Source organism: Salmo salar, chromosome 10, assembly GCF_965601325.2.
Source record: "Salmo salar chromosome 10, fSalSal1, whole genome shotgun sequence".
Classification (NCBI taxonomy): domain Eukaryota; kingdom Metazoa; phylum Chordata; class Actinopteri; order Salmoniformes; family Salmonidae; genus Salmo; species Salmo salar.
This window is the reverse complement of record NC_138300.1, coordinates 100,878,329-100,895,556: the sequence shown is the minus strand read 5'-3', so window position 1 is coordinate 100,895,556 and position 17,228 is coordinate 100,878,329. Positions and strand designations below refer to the sequence as shown.

The 17,228-nt window shown below is 43.7% G+C and overlaps 1 protein-coding gene across 2 annotated transcripts in view; it reads right to left on the bottom strand.

Moving 5' to 3' along the window:
* Positions 1 to 17,228, bottom strand: part of lrrc4ca (leucine rich repeat containing 4C, genome duplicate a) — a 123,214-nt gene that overhangs the window by 86,698 nt on the left and 19,288 nt on the right. Inside the window, exon 2 of one of the 2 annotated variants that reach the window (XM_082957297.1) lies at positions 8,118 to 8,156. The exons of the other annotated variant lie outside the window; for it this stretch is intronic. The gene's annotated coding sequence lies outside the window, so the exon portion shown is untranslated. The remainder of the gene's footprint in view (positions 1 to 8,117; positions 8,157 to 17,228) is intronic. 2 annotated transcript variants of the gene reach the window in all.

Below are 17,228 nucleotides of genomic sequence, written 5' to 3'. Positions count from 1 at the left end.
AGGAAACAAGATAACCTCAGTCAGTATGTGAGGAGGGGTGGTGCTGTGTGTGTGTGTGTGGTGTGTGTGTGTGTGTGTGTGTGTGTGTGTGTGTGTGTGTGTGTGTGTGTGTGTGGTGTGTGTGCGTGTGTGTGTGTGCGTGCGTGTGCGTAAAATCAAATCCAATTTTATTTGTCACATACTTCGTAAAGAACAGTGAAATGTTTACTTACTGGCCTGTCATGCCAAATAGTGTCCCCCTTTCGTCACAATGGGATTCGATGAGTTCTAGCTTCTGTTGCTAGCGCTGTTGCTAGAACTTGAAACATTTTGACCGGATTACGTAATGAACCAAAGCGTTCGTTGCTATGCTGGTTGCTTGGCTCTATTTTACCTGGTAGTGGTCATGAAGAAAGGAGGATGTGGGCAGTTCTAGTTTAATTTCACCGCATAAATGCTTGATCAGGCCGTGCAAAAGTATTACCTCAGAATTGCTCTCCAAGGACGGTGTTTTTGACGGTGTCAACCTGCTTGACTACCTGCTGCTTCAGAGGACCGAAAATACTGGAAAGAGAACACTTTCTTTACCATGTGTGTGTCTTTATATAAGTACATATTGTTAAATAGGAATAAATAATTTAACCTCTCTTGGATAGGGGGCAGTATTTTGACATCCAGATGAAAAGCGTGCCCATAGTGAACTGCCTGCTACTCAGGCCCAGAAGGTAGGATATGCATAGTATTAGTATATTTGGATAGAAAACACTGTGAAGTTTCTAAAACTGTTTGAATTATGTCTGTGAGTATAACAGAACTCATATGGCAGGCAAAAACCTGAGAAAAAATCCAACCAGGAAGTGTGGAAATCTGAGGTTGTAGTTTTTCAAGTGATTCCCTATCCAATATACAGTGTCTGTGGGGTCATTTTGCACTTCCTAAGGCTTTCACTAGATGTAAACAGTCTTCAAAGGTAAGTGAATATTTATAATGTTATTTGTGACTTCTGTTGACTCCAAAATGGCGGGTATATTTATGGCTTGTTTTGATGTCTGAGCGCTGTACTCAGATTATTGCAAAGTTTGCTTTCGCCGTAAAGCTTTTTTGAAATCTGACCTCTGCGGTTGCATTAAGGAGAAGTGTATCTATAATTCTTTGAATAACAGTTGTATATTTTATCAACGTTTATGATGAGTATTTCTGTAAATTGATGTGCTTATTCACCGGAAGTTTTGGGAGGCAAAACATTTCTGAACATTACACGCCAATGTAAAATGGGGTTTTTGGATATAAATATGAACTTTATCGAGCAAAACATACACGTACTGTGTAACATGAAGTCCTATGAGTGCCATCTGATGAAGATCATCAAAGGTTAGTGATTCATTTTAGCTGTATTTCTGGTTTTTGTGATGCCTCTCCTTGCTTGGAAAATGGCTGTGTGGTTTTTCTTGTCTAGGCGCTGTCCTAACATAATCTAATGTTATGCTTTCGCCGTAAAGCCTTTTTGAAATCGGACACTGTGGTTGGATTAACGAGAAGTGTATCTTTAAAATGAGATATAATAGTTGTATGTTTGAGAAATTTGAATTATGAGATTTTTGTTGTTTTGAATTTGGCGGCCTGCTATTTCACTGGCTGTTGGCGAGTGTCTCACATACCCCAGAGAGGTTAAGCTGTTTTTAGATTTACATTGTTAGCTACTGCACTTATATAAGGTTTATTTATATAACATTAGCTAGCTAGCAAGCAAGCTACTGTAACTGTTATTGGAGCTTTCTGTTTGTATGTAGCTTGCACTTCAATGGCATCCCTCGAGGAGATTCTCTTTTATCTTTCCAACCAGGCAAAGTTCTATGAAGACACCACTGATCTCAACAAGAGGCGCAACATTCAGAGAAATTCACAACCATTTTCCAACTAATGTTTGCTAGGTGCTAGCTATACATACAGTTCAGTGGAGTCTGCTGAGGGGAGGATGGCTCATAATAATGTCTGGAATGGTATCAAACATGTGATTTCCATGTGGTTGATTCCAATCAATTGACTCTATTCCAGACATTATTATGAGCCATCCTCCCCTCAGTAGCCTCCAATTATATAGTTATATGTCTGTCATATTGAGTTGTCTAGCTATAAGTTAAACCTGATCAATTAAATGGATAGGTGTAAGGAATTATGGTAATTTCAAATTCCCTTAACTAGGTGTCTTCGCTAGACAGACACAGAGGGGAGGGGGGGGGGGGGAGAAAGTGAGAAAGAAAGGATGAAAGAGAGAGGGAGAGAGAGGTTGGAAGAAATTGGATGACAGATAGAGAGCGAGATGGAGAGAGAGAAACAGAGAGAAAGACAGCAGTGCAAATGTACTTAGACTTGGGTATTTCAACAACTATTCTCTTCCAACTTGTCATATCTACTTACCGGGGAAGGATGGCCAGCCACACAGGAGGGTGATTTTTACTAAGGAGGAGAAGGCGGCTGTGCTGACCGAGATGCATGCTGGCCATTTCAGAGTGAAGCTCATGATTGCCAAAATCAACCTACGCTTTCTTCTGATGGGGAATTGTCAAGAAGGTGGAGAGCTGTGCAAGTTAAATAACTTTTTGTTTATCAATCAAGTTCTATTACATGCAATTATTGCATATACGGTAGTCTATCAAATGTGTGATTGACTTAGTGTTGTTGTTTGGCTATTGATGTGGTGGAAGTTGTCAAACCAGATCAGAACGCCTTCGACAACTTCCTTCAGGCATGGCTGAGAAGGATGTGGAGGTTTCGACCAGGTAAAAAGGATTGTCTGCTGTTCATTTATTTTCTGTCCCTCCAAGAGATATGCAAGAAATGTATTTGTAATATTAAATATAATTGCATGTATTCTAGTCATCAATCAAGGAGAGACTGAACATGGACAAGGCGCAGGAGAAACAGAAGGAGAGCTACCAGAGCCGAATCAAGAGGGGGACCAAGCGCTATGACATCCGGGTGAATTACTTAGTTTGGAAGAAGGACAAAAGGAAGGCGAGACCTGGGAAACCTTGCAGCTCTTTCACTCCTAGTTGGGATCACCATCTGTTAAAGTGAATATAAAAAATCTCAGATAATAATTATTTGCATTTGCTCACAAAATAACCTGAAGCTAGTTTTAGCTTCCCTACCACTGATAATTTCCTCTTTGTCTTCCTAGGGTTACCTCGGGGGAAGCCAACAATCATCCACAGTTGGAGCAGTTGGACGGTCAACCACTGGAAGCACTGACGCCCTACACTTCGGTGAAGCCCAATAGACAAAGTATGTTACGCTTTGGTTGACTTTTTTCACCTTTATTTAACCAGGCAGGCCAGTTGAGAACAAGTTCTCATTTACAACTGCGACCTGGCCAAGATGAAGCAAAGCAGTGCGACATAAACAACAACATAGAGTTACACATGGAATAAACAAACGTACAGTCAATAACACAACAGAAAAAAATCTATATACAGTGTGTACAAATTAGGTAAGATTAGGGAGGTAAGGCAATAAATAGGTCGTAGTGGCGAAGTAATTACAATTTATCAATTAAACACTGGAGTGATAGATGTTCAGAAAATGAATGTGCAAGTAGAGATACTGGGGTGCAAAGGAACAACAACAAAAAAATAACAATTTTGGGATGAGGTAGTTGGATGGGCTATGTACAGGTGCAATGATCTGTGAGCAGCTCTGACAGCTGATGCTTAAAGTTAGTGAGGGAGATATGAGTCTCCAGCTTCAGTGATTTTTGCAATTCGTCCCAGTCATTGGCAGCAGAGAACTGGAATGAAAGGCGGCCAAAGCAGTAATAGGCTTTGGGGGTTACCAGTGAAATATACCTGCTGGAGCGTGTGCTACGGGTGGGTGCTGCTATGGTGACCAGTGAGCTGAGATAAGGTGGGGCTTTACCTAGCAAAGACTTATAGATTACCTGGAGCCAGTGGGTTTGGCGACGAATATGAAGCGAGGGCCAGCCAACGAGAGCATACAGGTCACAGTGGTGGGTAGTATATGGGGCTTTGGTGAAAAAAACGGATGGCACTGTGATAGACTGCATCCAATTTGCTGAGTATAGTGTTGGAGGCTATTTTATAAATGACGAATTCGTCCCGCCTAGCCCAGAGAGGTTAACGAGAGTCTTGTCTTTAAAATGGTGTAAAATAGTCATATGTTTGAGAAATTTAAGTAATAGCATTTCTAAGGTATTTGAATAACGTGCCACAGGATTCCACTGGCTGTTACGTAGGTGGGACGATTTCGTCCCGCCGGCCCTAGAGAGGTTAGAAAGGCAGGGTAGGATAGATATAGGTCTGTAACAGATTGGGTCTAGAGTGTCTCTGCCTTTGAAGAGGGGGATGACCGTGGCAGCTTTCCAATCTTTGGGGATCTCAGACGATACGAAAGAGAGGTTGAGCAGGCTAGTAAAAGGGTTTGCAACAATAGCGGCTGATAATTTTAAAAAGAAAGTCCAGATTGTCTAGCCCTGATTTGCAACTCTTTCAGAACATCAGCTATCTGGATTTGGGTGAAGGAGAAATGGGGAAGGTTTGGGCAAGTTGCTGTGGGGGGACAGGGTTGTTGACCGGGGTAGGGGTAGCCAGGTGGAAAGCATAGCCAGCTGTAGAAAAATGCTTATTGAAATTCTCAATTCTCTTGGATTTATCGGTGGTGACAGTGTTTCCTAGCCTCAGTGCAGTGGGCAGCTGGGAGGAGGTGCTCTTATTCTCGATGGACTTTACAGTGTCCCAGAACCTTTTGGAGTTTGTACTACAGGATGCAAATTTCTATTTGAAAAAGCTAGCCTTTGCTATCCTAACTGCATGTGTATATTGGTTCTTAACTTCCCTGAAAAGTTGCATATCGCGGGGGCTATTCAAAGCTAATGCAGTACGCCACGGAATGTTTTTGTGCTGGTCAAGGGCAGTCAGGTCTGTAGTGAACCAAGGGCTATATCTGTTCCTGGTTCTACATTTTTGAATGGGGCATGCTTATTTAAGATGTTGAGGAAAGCACTTTTAAAGAATAACCAGGCATCCTCTACTGATGGAATGACGTCAATATCCTTCCAGGATACCCGGGCCAGGTCGATTAGAAAGGCCTGCTCGCTGAAATGTTTTAGGGAGCGTTTGACAGTGATGAGGGGTGGTAGTTTGACCGCAGACCCATTACAGACGCAGGCAATGAGGCAGTGATCGCTGAGATCCTGGTTGAAGATAGCAGAGGTGTATTAAGAGGGCAGGTTGGTCAGGATGATATCTATGAGGGTGCCCGTGTTTACAGATTTGGGGTTGTACCTGGTAGGTTCATTGATAATTTTTGTGAGATTGAGGGCATCTAGCATAGATTGTAAGATGGCCGGGGTGTTAAGCATGTCCCAGTTTAGGTCACCTAACAGAGAAAGCAAGAAAGCAAGAAATGGTAGTTATGCTAAGCTTATAAAAATGTACCTCTTCAATTTACCTCCAAATGACTTTAGGACCATTGACTTTGCGAGCCCCCCAGGTATTATCCCATCCACCAGAACCAGTGAGTTCAGATCAGTCTGATTCTCTGTGCTCTGAATCGGAGGGGGACAAGCTTGAGGTAAGCTATACCGTCCTAAGTGTTGAAAAGTACATATCTCCCATTTATAACACTGCACTAGTCCATCAAATGTTCTCACAGTAAAGTGTAACCTGTGTGTTTGCTTGTTTACGTCGCTGTCTCCTAACCTGTTCCCTTTAACTCTGCTCCTGTTCTCCAAGACCTAGGGGTTCTGCCTAACACCCAGACGTGGATCCACCTGACGTCCTCCATTACCAACCACCCTCCAACTTGTCATTATATCATCTACAGCTACTGTTGTTGTCATTATCTGCTAAGAAAGTTTTCTTGCTCTATCACACTGGTCACATAATACGTGAGATACACAGATTAAAGAAAAACATTAGCACTGCAAACACTCAGAACAAAGTGAGCAGCAGTGCCTTGACTTTGCAGTCTCCCTCTTCAAGTCCTCCTTTTGAGACTAACTGCCTGTTGAGAACAAGTGACAGGCAAAACCTCCCACCCACACAGCAACCACTTCCTCTATATTCCAAACACCAGAATTCAGCATTTTAGTCGATGATTGCCATGTAAGTGCACAAACAAACTATGAAAATAAATTAATGACACAACTGTACCAAAAGCTATCAAAGTTTATGTATTACAATCTTAAATATTGCCAGGTTGGTTTTCACAAGGTGTTCATTATTGTAAGTTGTAAGGTATCCTTTGATGGCATTTATTTGTTCCACATTATTCATTGTTGTATCCTCGAACCTACAATAGATACATTTATATTCAACCACAAGGGTGTAATAATGAGTTAAGCGAGATAGAATTTTTTTTATCATAATATAGGACTACCGAAATTATATTATTTCAGTGTAAACAATGGAAGGGCAGGTTAAATAAAAACATGACAGCCAGACAAGCAAGTGTATGAATCAAATGGATTTGCATATGAATGGAGTGGTAATTAGCTGATTCGTGATCTGTAAGGTAAGTAACTTCAATGTGTCAAGCAGATTACGTGTTTTCTTTGTCATTTCCGAAACATAGCAATGTTTAAGATATGGATTTCATATTGTAATGTTAACAAGGTACCCAAAAGTAGTTTGAATTAATGTTTTCATTTTATTAGCTAAAAGAAAACTGAAAGTGAAATTGTCGCGGAAATCAGCCTTGTTTGAATAGCGATGATGAAAATAACGTGTTTTTATATGTAGACTGCTCGGCTGATCTGCTGAAGTAGTCATTTATGATGTGGATGTCTGGAAGATGTATCAGGGCCAGAGGTGCTGAGGGCCTGTTCATTAACTCTCAGGTGTCAGATACGCATGTCATGGATGAGGTAGCACTGTAGAAGAACAGGCCTCAGGTACACACACAAGCAAACACGTATATGTGTACGCATGCACTTGTGAGCGCACACACACACACACACACATACACACACATTGAGCAGCTTCTCTACTTGTGGTCATCAAGGTACATATCCAGATCAGGTATATTCAGTAACACGTTTATCTAGACCTGTTATACAATTATAGCAAACAATGTGTGGATCATTGTCTTTCATCAGCGTCGCCACTTGGCGGTTTACATAAGCAGGATTTAAAAATAGAATAAGCACAGTTCCGCTCCCTGACTGTTCTCCTCTGCTCCTGTCTGGGTAGGAGAGAATAATAAGCAGGTTTGTGATACTATTTTCATAATGAGAAAAAGAAGGGGAGAGAGAGAGATAGAGACGGGGGAAGAGAGAGGGGGGAGAGAGAAAGACAAAGAGAGAGAGAAAGAGAGAGAGAGAGAGAGAGAGAGAGAGAGAGAGAGAGAGAGAGAGAGACGCACATTCCCTTGCCACATCTGCCATTCACCTCACTGTAGTGGGAAGTGTCTTGGCCTCTTCTGTGTTCTTGGATGCTGTGTTGTCTCGGGAGTTTGAAGCTTGTGCATTTAATTTGGCATCAAATGCATGGATCAAATGAACAGAGCTCATGGCTTTGTTTCAGATTTGCTCATGAGAAGGAGCTTGTTGCAGTTCAAACAGGAGCAAATATTCCATTACAGATGACGTCCGTACACTCAGTGCAAGCAAGCACCGTTCTCTCTTTAGTTATGGGTGCAGTTACAAATTGAAGTCCAGTAGTGTTTGATCAGGCTCAGAGTGAGTGTGAGTGTGTGTGTGTGTGTGTGTGTGTGTGTGGTTCTCTGCCTGGCCTGAGAGACTCCAAAACTGTGAAAAAAACAAGCCCAGAGGAACAGCCAGAGGAGGAGGAAATGACTGAACCCCTGAGAACAGCCAGTCTGCCATCAGAACCCTGGGCAGCTGGGTCTCCCCATGGGCACTGTTTAGGGACGCAACCAAAATAGTCATAACACACCCAATACATTTAGATGCGAGGAGGGGTAGTCGCACAAAACAGATGTTGTAACTTCAGTGTTACAAATACCCTCTCAAGTGATGAGGTTAGGGTTGGTTAGTGAGAAATCAACCTTCTAAATAGGTGGATATAATATTCACATGGTTAAGCTGTGACAAATCCCAAATCCATTTGATCACTGGTACACAAATGATAGGGTTTCAGTTGGGGATAAACAAAGCTCACCTTTGAAGGCACGTTCAGCTGGGTAGGTTTCAACTTTAGCTGAAGATCCAGAGAGAAAGAGAGAGAGAAAGAGAAACATATATTAGAGGAGACAGAGAGGAAAAAGAGAGAGGAGAGAAAGAGAGAGAGAGTAGCGGAGGCCGAGGAGAAAAGGGAGAGGACAGAGAGAGATATAGATAAAAAGAAAGGAGGAGAAAGAAATGAGTGAGGAGAGAGAGAGCAGCGAGAGCCTCAAGCACTGTGTCTTAGCAGTCAGATCACATCCAGCTTGAAAGCACATTCATTAAGAAAATCCCCAGGCAGACTAATGTGAACCAGGAAGATGCTATTATTGGTAACCACTGATTTCAACTCTTGTGGACCGAACACCACAAACACCCCAATGCTCTAGAAAGTGTTGTCTGACATACACTTCACAGATCAAGTGTCAAGTTCCAGAGAGTGTTAAACAAAATAGTGGGGATGTGAAATTAATGCATTCATTTGTTGTGATCGAAGCAGCCTATCACATAATCTTTCATAAAGACAATTAAACAAATCCAATTACCTTGAGAATATTCATTCAATCATCTTTGAAAATCAATTCTAAACCTCAAGGATAGTGAGATTCGATTTCATTGAGTCCAGACATAAAACTAATTTCTCAAACCTCTTGAACCCTTCTAAAAGAACAGGTTCAAGAGAGCTAGCCATCCTGAATGGGAAACTATTAAAGAAGATAAAAGGATAGTCATGGAGTCTTTTCAGCGTTCTATTCTCGATCGTGTGTTCTATACTCATGACGACACACATGCTTCACCACAGCCTGTGTGTGTGTGTGTTTGTGTGTGCGTGTGTGTGTGTGCTAGCTTACATGTGTGTGTGACTGTTTGGTGATATTTGTTTGTTGATTTATGCCTCTCTCTCTTTGGGGATATGGTCCTCTGAGACAGCTGAAGCCTATACTAGTGGAGAGCAGAGCCAGTGGAGGCATTGCCAAAGCCAGTGCCATCCATAACACTGGACATATTCTCCATATTCAAACACATGAATTACAGCACACACCTCCCACAAGGTCCAGCACCAGCAAAGCACAACAGAGGAGTGGGGGGGATGAGAGGAGAGGAGCAGGGATACAGTATTTGGAACAAAAAAATGTGAAAGCTTACAATTAATCACACAATGAAAGGCGGACAGGAAGAGATTACGCTGAGAGAGAGAGAGGGACAAACAGAATCAGGTAGTTTATTAAAACGAATGTAAAATGATAAGATTGAGAGACGTGTGGGAGAAAAATACTTTCCATCCTCTCTGACTGTGGCAGTAGTTGGAGTCTAAAGGAAGGTGGTTGTTGGAATCTGATTGAGCACAGATGTGTGTCAAGTCATGGCAATATTGTTCGGCTGCCGTCCTCTAGGAATGATTAGCCCAGAAGAGCTTAATATAGACAGGGAGAAAATGAGAGAAGAGAGAGAGAGAATTGAGAGAGAGAGGAGAGAGAAAAGAGGGGCAGAGGAGGGTGTTCAGCACCACAGAGACACTTTACCTCTCCACGTCAGACCATGAACGCAGGCATTTAGCAATCTGTCTCCTAATTAATCATGCACTCTAATCAGTCAGAGCTGCTTGGTCTGTGTGTGTGTGGGTGGGTGGGTGGGTGGGTGTATGAGTCTGTGTAAATCTGACGTGTATTCATGTGTCTGTTCAAGTGTGTTTGTGTGTGTGTGTGTGTGTGTGTGTGCATGTGTAGACCTGGGGCCAAAGCTTGATGCAAACTGTAAGAGGGGTCCAGTTAGTATTTACTTCTGGACAAACTTGTTTCTCAGAATATCAGGTTGTGGTTTAAAAAAAAAAAAGATTCTCTGCCTTCTTACCGTTCGACCTGGTTATTTGACCTGGTTATTTGACCTGGTTTGCTCCTGCTTCCAGGAATACATTATGGGAACACGTGTTGATGAGAGACAAAGTGCTCATCTGTTCCAATTCCAAGACCTGAGGCCTTACTATTAGACCATGTGAGTGAGACCAGGGTCATTTTGTCCACTGTGATCTTGTTAAATACAGGAGTCGGAGGAGATCTAGCAAAGCTAACAATTGCCTGTATTTTCCCTTGATTCCTGTCCAGGCGTGAAATCCTCAGGGTGAATAGGCTGCAGAATTCATCACTTTGATAATGATCTCTACAGTAGTGATATTACCGTGACGGGAGACGGATTGACTCCACCGCCACCAGGCCCAGCAATCATGTCTGCAGCCATCAAGGCTAATTGTGACACGTTGGCAGTGTTCTGTTTAGCAGGGGTAGCTTAGCTTAGCGGCCAAACTATCAGCACCAAGTACACAATCTCCAGCTAGGTGGCTAACAAAAGCACTGATGCGGTCACTTTCCAGATGAGCTGCTATTCTTTCCCCCAACCTCAGGGCTGTTTGTGCAGGTCGGCGGCAGCCTTCTTTAAATCTCTCCCATTACCTGTGGGACGGCAGCGCCAAAATCAGCCAAGACATTGTTGCTCCCTGAAATGGCTGTCTGATTGAAGGCATGCTGGGGAGCGGATTCGGTGTGGCGCGAGTGGGGAAGTGTGGGGGTCGGGGATAAACAGTTACTAAACCAATTACTGAGCATAGAGCACGCAGAGCACATTGAGATTAGTCAGACAGAAGAAAACTGAGTCAGGAGGGGGTAAAAAAAGATGGGAGAGAAAGAGACTCACTGTGTGTTTCTGTGTGACAGAGAGGGGGAGATTATAACAGAGAAAGTGAGAGGGAGTTGTCTTGGTGTGTGAGCGCTAATGCTTGTGTCTACTGTGTGTGTGTGTGTGTGTGTGTGTGTGTGTGTGTGTGTGTGTGTGTGTGTGTGTGTGTGTGTGTGTGTGTGTGTGTGTGTGTGTGTGTGTGTGTGTGTGTGTGTGTGTGTGTGTGTGTGTGAAAGAGAGTGTCTGACAGAGAAGTGCATAGTGTGTGTGTTCATGTGTATCAGACACACAAGCACACAATGTGTCAGACAGATATGGAAACTAAAGAAGCCTCATGTTGGGCCCAACAGTACAGGTCTCCATATTACCCTACAGTCTTTCTGAGAAAGACTCAAACCCTATTCTCCATTCTCAGTATCTTTGTGTTCCTCTCTGTCTCCATACAACTACTTCATCCTCTATTTGTCTGCCCCCTTAGAACTGATCCGTATCCCTGCCTGCCCCCACAGATCTCTGCTCCATCCTCAGTACAGATGTAGGATCTTCATTTGAGCCAGTTTGCTCAGTGTGTCTGCCTGCCCCCATAGAACTCTGGACCACCCTCAGTGTATACCGGCATGCTCCTACATAACTCTACAGGAGCCTCACATGGACTCACCCTGAGGTGGCAGGCTAACTTACCCTGTACACCCCTGCAACTAAGAGCCAGAGTTTTCTGCTCTATCAGGAGGTCTTTGAAAGCAGAGACTGTCGTCTAGCTGCAACAGCAGATTCTGCCCACTCGATTTGAAAAAGCCAGTGCATCATTAGCTAATGTACGTGGGAAATAAGGTAAAGAATTTGGAAACAATCCTCATCTGATGAAGTTGAATGGCAGCCAAAGGGAAGGTATGGTTCTATGGGGATGCAATGGCTTGAGACAGGAGACTTGTCTTAGCCCTTCCTGTCAAGTCAGCATAGGTTAGTAGGCTGCTGGGTTTACTTTAGCTTGAAGTCTGAATTCACTACCCAGTCTCACAGGAGACTCACTGCCCAGAACCTGTCCAGATGCTGAACCACCAATAAAATAAAGTTGAAGTAAATGACAAAGTTTCTGTTTTTATTTTTCATGTTCAAACTTCGTAAATATACTAAGAAATTCATGGAATCCACAGAGCCAGGGACAAAATAGCACTATTTCTCCCTTATACTTGAGGATCTACAGTATGTTCCTTCACATGGACTGGAACCTGTGCTGTCACAACAGCTGATGAGAGAGAACATGGCTTTGGGGAGTAAACTCCCTCCTATAAGCTTTAGGCATGCGCCCAGTCATCCATTTAAGTCCATTTGCATTTTTGACACTTATGGAAGGGTTTTCCGCGCTTTCGGCATAATTTATATGACTTGTACGGCTCATTTACGGATTGATAGCTGCCATTCCTAACAAAGTGTAATGAATGCCTCAGCAACACGTTTAAGTCAGTGTGCTGGATCAGACGCTATGGCTAACACTCCACAGAGACACTCATTCTTCATTAAAGCCTAATTTGTCATTGGGTAGGCAACGGCTCTCAAATATTTTTTCTCCCACTTTTTTATGCGTAATTTCGTTCTGTACAGGAAACACAATTGTATTGTCTGTTGAGGTTCATCTCCTGAATCTGAGGAGTGAAATCAAACAGACAAGGAGCTTATCCCAATTAGCCAACAGTGCCTGGGAGAGATGAGAACAGGAGAGTGGATTGGAGTGCACAGGGCGACTGTGGAGTGGACAGGTCTTGGTACGTAGCAGCCAAAATATCAGTGTGAATCATGGGAAGTAGTCTTATTAGAGATAATAATGCTTGAACCAAATCAGCGCAGTCTCTCTGATAGTGTGCTATGATACTTGTTTGACCTTGAACATATCCTCAGGGCCGTCATTCAACAAAACCTAACCTCTATGACCTCATTGGAATGGGCCTCAGCTCCTCAGAAAGGACAGGCTTCTCTGAGTACATGTTGTTGAGTCTAAGTTTTTAAGACGTTTTAACCAAAGACTATTTTTCCATTTCAAAAGCTGAGAAAAAGAAATAACGCAGCAGATTTGTGCCTTTGAGCATAGTGTAGAGAAGTCATTGTGATGACCAGGCTGTGATGGGGCCTTTCTGGAATAAAAGGAAACACCTTGAGATGAAGCTAATGGATGCAGAAGGACTCCGTGTCTCTTTCATGCTCCCATCAGTGTTATGCTAATACATAACACCCCGGTAGGGAGGGAGAAGAGATGGGGGGGATGGGCATAGCACAACACGCCAGTAACTGAGGGGTCGTTCCTGTTCCATCAAGGCTTAGGATCCTTTTAACCTGGCCGCATCACCCTGCAAACACACATTTCCCTAAGGGAGGGGATACCCTGTCTGATGCTGCAGCCTAAAAACAACTCGGGTTATATTACATTTGAAATGGATGGCTGAACATGCACCACCTGGTCTTCGCATTTTTCTGTCTCTTTATTTACATCCCTTCGTTCAGACATTGTGAGACAAAGAGATACATGTTTTTCTACAATGCAGTGCATGTCCACAGGGATTTCAACTATACAAATCTTTTCATTTCAACAGAGGTGGCATAAAAACATGATGCAGAGACTACAAGCATTGTAACAGCTTCTCAGGAAGACTAAAACATAAATCAAAGTAGAACAGTGAAGGGTGCATAACCTCCCTAGTCTAACACACACACACACAGACACACACACAGAGAGAGAGAGAGAGAGAGAGAGAGAGAGAGAGAGAGAGAGACACAGAGAGACACAGAGAAACACCCACCCACACGGAGACACAGAGAAACACACACACACACAGAGACACAGAGAAACAGAGAAACGCACTAACACACACACACACACACACACACACACACACACACACACACACACACACACACACACACACACACACACACACACACACACACACACACACAGACATAAACACCCACACAGCGACACAGAGAAACACACACACACACACACACACACACACACACACACACACACACACACACACACACACACACACACACACACACACACACAGACAGACATAAAGAAACACCCACACAGCGACACAGAGAAACACACACACACACACACACACACACACACACACACACACACACACACACACACACACACACACACACACACACACACACACACACACACACACACACACTCACACACAGAAACACCCACCCCCACAGAGAAACACACTAATACACACAAACACAGACACACACACACACACACACACACACACACACACACACACACACACACACACACACACACACACACACACACACACACAGAGAGACACACAAAGAAACACCCACCCACACAGCGACACAGAGAAACACACTAACACACACAAACACAGACACACACACACACACACACAGAGAGAGACACACAAAGAAACACCCACCCACACAGCGACATAGAGAAACACACTAACACACACAAACACACACATACACACACCCCCCCCCCCCCCCCCCCCCACACACACACACACACACACACACATACACACAGAGAGAGAGACACACAGAGAGAGACACAGAGAAACACCCACCCACACGGAGACACAGAGAAACACCCACACAGAGAAACAGAGAAACACACTAACACACACGAGTACACACACACAGAGTCACCTCTGCAGTCCCATAGCAAAGGCAAACCTTCCAGTTCATGAATATGCCGATGAGATGCATCTGGCTCATTAACATGACACAGGCGTGACATGGAAGGCCGATTAGTACTATAACACCATACATGGATCAGGTAGTGCCATCCAGGACCTATATACTAGGCGGTGTCAGAGGAAAACCCCAAAAATTGTCAGAGACTCCAGTCACCCAAGTCATAGACTGTTTTCTCTGCTACCACACGGCAAGCGGTACCGGAGCACCAAGTCTAGGTCCAAAAGGCTCCTTAAAACCCTATACCCACAAGCCAAAAGACTGCTGAACAATTAATCAAATGGCCACCGGACTATTTACATTACCCCCCCCCCATTTGTTTTGTACGCTGCTGCTACTCGCAGTTTATTATCTATGCAAATTCACTTCGCCCCTTCCTACATGTACAAATTACCTCTAACCTGTACCCCCGCACATAGACTCGGCACCAGTACCCCCTGTGTATAGCCTCGTTATTGTTATTTTATTATGTTACTTTTTATAATTTTTTTACTTTAGTTTATTTTGTAAATATTTTCTTAACTCTTTCTTGAACTGCACACTTGGGCTTGTAAGTAAGCATTTCGTCCTTTGTCCTCGTCTTGTCCTGTCCCGTGTATATATATATATTTACATATTTGCTTCGCATCTTTTTATATATTTTTTTTCTAAGAACTCAACTTCAAAACACTCTCCTGCAACCCGCCTCACCAATTGTTTAAAAAAAAGTATTATTCACCTCAAATCTGAAATCCACAACAGAAGCTAGCCAGAAGTTAGCCAGAAGTTAGCCAGTTCACTGCTATCCGAGTGACTATTGGCTAACGTCGGTCCCGGAGCAAACATCAATTATTTTGGAGCTAGCCAGCTGAAGAGTTCCATCAGCCACTCCCGGGCTAAAATCACCTATCCGGACCCGTTTTACTGCCGATGCGGAGCCCCATCGGGCCTTCACAACTGGACTACCGACGTTATCTGCCCGAGGGAGTTATCCAACTGGCCCCTCCGTCGCGACGCGGCCCGCTAATCGTTAGCTGTCTTATCGGCTACTATCTGAATAGGTCTATCGGACAATTTTCTTGGGCCACTATAACTATAACTTTTTTGCCAATTGGATTGGTCCCCTCTACCACACGGAACCCCACTAATCTACCGACATAAATGCACGAGGTGGCTAAAAACAGACCATCTTCTGCCAGCTTGCAACCCATGGCCTGGCTAGCTGTCTGAATCGCCGTGACCCCAACCAACCTCACTACTCACTGGACCCTTATTATCACTCGGCTAAGCATGCCTCTCCTTAATGTCAATATGCCTTGTCCATTGCTGTTCTGGTTAGTGTTTATTTCACTGTAGAGCCTCTAGCGCTGCTCATTATACCTTATCCAACCTTTCAGTTCCACCACCCACACATGCGATGACATCACCTGGTTTCAATGATGTTTCAAGAGACAATATCTCTCTCATCATCACTCAATGCTTAGGTTTACCTCCACTGTATTCACATCCTACCAAACCTTTGTCTGTACATTTTACCTTGAAGCTATTTTATCGCCCCCAGAAACCTGCTCCTTTTACTCTCTGTTCCGGCTGTCCTTGACGACCAATTATCCTAGCTTTTAGCCATACCCTTATCCTACTCCTCCTCTGTTCCTCTGGCGATGTAGAGGTGAATCCAGGCCCTGCAGTGCCTAGCTCCACTCCTATTCCCCAGGCGCTCTCTTTTGATGACTTCTGTAACCGTAATAGCCTTGTTTTTATGCATGTTAACATTAGAAACCTCCTCCCTAAGTTTGTTTTATTCACTGCTTTAGCACACTCTGTCAACCCGGATGTCCTAGCCGTGTCTGAATCCTGGCTTAGGAAGACCACCAAAAACTCTGTAATCTCCATCCCTAACTACAACATTTTCATACAAGATAGAATGGCCAAAGGGGGCGGTATTGCAATCTACTGCAGAGATAGCCTGCAGAGTTTTGTCCTACTATCCAGGTCTGTACCCAAACAATTTGAACTTCTACTTTTAAAAATCCACCTCTCTAAAAACAAGTCTCTCACCATTGCCGCCTGCTATAGAGCACTCTCTGCCCCCAGCTGTGCTCTGGACACCATATGTGAACTGATTGCCCCCATCTATCTTCAGAGCTCGTGCTGTTAGGTGACCTAAACTGGGACATGCTTAACACCCCAGCCATCCTACAATCTAAGCTTGATGCCCTCAATCTCACACAAATGATCAATGAACCTACCAGGTATCACCCCAAAGCCGTAAACACGGGCACCCTCATAAATATCATCCTAACCAACTTGCCCTCTAAATACACCTCTGCTGTTTTCAACCAAGATCTCAGTGATCACTGCCTCATTGCCTGCATCCGTAATGGGTCAGCGGTCAAACGACCTCCATTCATCACTGTCAAACGCTCCCTGTAACACTTCAGCGAGCAGGCCTTTCTAATCTACCTGGCCCGGGTATCCTGGAAGGATATTGACATCATCCCGTCAGTAGAGGATGCCTGGTTATTCTTTTTTTACTTGTTATGGATAGGGGGCAGTATTTTCACGGCCGGATAAAAAACGTACCCGATTTAATCTAGTTATTACTCCTGCCCAGAAACTAGAATATGCATATAATTAGTAGCTTTGGATAGAAAACACTCCAAAGTTTCTAAAACGGTTTGAATGGTGTCTGTGAGTATAACAGAACTCAAATGGCAGGCCAAAACCT